The following is a 1,865-nucleotide window of genomic DNA, read 5'->3' as shown; positions in this document are numbered from 1 at the left end:
CGCGGAAACAAACCTTACAACTCGCAGAGAGTTATAAAGCAGGTGTGTTTATTGCGGCGCCGGGTGCAAGGGGGATTTCTTCTCCAAACTTGCGCACCGGTTTGTGAAACAAGCGTCTATTTATGGTGAAAAGCGTACATATTCATTAAGGTGGGAAGGTTATTATAATTAAAGGCGTTACTATTGTAATTATTTCTAAGAACTCATTATCATAAGTCTCCTCCCCTTGCCGCATGCGCACTGCCGCCTGGTGGTCGTGGGCCGGGGTCTTCTGGAGGAAGGCTCGCAGTCTTCTTCACCGGGTACCTTCACCTTTGGCCCAGAAAGCTTGGGTTGGCCGGATCCCAAACCGCAAAACTAGTCCCGACCAGATGGACACCTTTCCCAGACAGTTGGGTCCCTCCTTAGCATGCAGGCTGCTCCCGCTATCTTATACACAAGGCCATTTCTTTATCTTGGAATGCTGGGCTCCGAGCTTTGTTCTTTCCCAGGCTGTACTAAATTCACACTAACAACCTTTAACCATTCATTTTCTGATTCACCAGAAAGCCCTATTTTCAATCCCCCGTTGGAATCCTGTCCTTAGGACCCTTCTTCCTGCTCAAAACCCAGCGGGAGAAGACATCATTGCCCTCCTTTGTAATGACAAGGGAGTCTTTAATATCCCTGGATTTCTCCCCATAGATCCAGAGGCAAACCGTGGCCCAGTGTGTTGACTCTTGTTACTTCTGGAGGAAGAAAGTGCGATTTGGGTGCACCTGACCTCGCCTGCTGGAGAAAAGGGTCAAGAGAGTCCGGGATGAGGTGGAAAAAGCCAAAGGCGAGGTAAAAAAGCTGCTGGGGGGGTTTGTTTCCTGGACGAATCCATCTGCTCAAACGTTCCTTGCCAGGAAAGAGGGATTTGCTTCACGGAAAGAGATATTATTTTAATTTTTGTTGGGCGGGGGAAGGGGGTGGCTGTGTGGCTTCAGTGCGTGGGAATTGCACCTTTTCAGCCCCTTTGATAGATTTTGTGGAGGAAAGTGCTTTTCCGCTTGGGACAGTGGAAATAATAGAGTTTTTCTTGCACCCCGTTGTGGCTTTGCACCCTGTTTTCCCATTGGTTTTTTGGCTGTTTAGACTTTACCTGGGCTGATAAACCGCGTGAAATCCACGGCCAAAAAATCTTATTTTTCTGCCTTTTTGAGCCATTTCAAGTTATTTTGTCCCTGGTTTGCAGGCCGTCTGCCAGCAGAAGAAGAGGCCACGTGCGACCCCCAAAGACAAGCCCCCGCCGGGGCGTCACCACCCGCAGCCCCACAGCGCCTGCGGCTCCTCCGGGGATCCCAGGACCTCCCTGTGCTGGGACTTGCCCTGAGGTGAGTGCGGAAGGTCAGCCCTCCCTTTTTCTTCCCCAAATACCTCCTTTGGGTTCAGAAAAGCACCCTGGGGGAGGGGGTGGTGGGGCGGGGGCAGAAGGGAAGGGCAGCTGGAGGATTGCCCTTGCCCAGGTGCCTCTTGGTGGTTTTATTTGACTTTCAACCCCCAACGTTCTGTCTTTTTGGAGTCGGGGAGACCTTCCCCGGAGCCGTGAGGTTCAGAGCGGCCCCTCCTTGTGCAAAAGCCTCAGGTTTCCCCTTTTTGCCCAGGACAAACTCAAGTTCCATTGAGTTTTGTGGCCCGAGGCTTGCACACTCCAGTCCCTCACAGCCAGCAAAATGCCTCCAGTTTTAATTTGACCTCATTTGAAGTGATCGCCCAATTAATTCTCCTACTTTAACCCCCACCGATCCATCTTCTTTAACCACCAGCATCCAGACCGGTGTCGTTTCTATGAAGCTGGGTCTAATGGATTTCTAGAGGAAGGACTTACAAATCCCTTTTTC

This window comes from Numenius arquata, unplaced genomic scaffold, assembly GCF_964106895.1.
Source record: "Numenius arquata unplaced genomic scaffold, bNumArq3.hap1.1 HAP1_SCAFFOLD_67, whole genome shotgun sequence".
Classification (NCBI taxonomy): Eukaryota; Metazoa; Chordata; class Aves; order Charadriiformes; family Scolopacidae; genus Numenius; species Numenius arquata.
The sequence above is the reverse complement of the archived record's forward strand: the minus strand, read 5'-3'. Positions refer to the sequence as shown.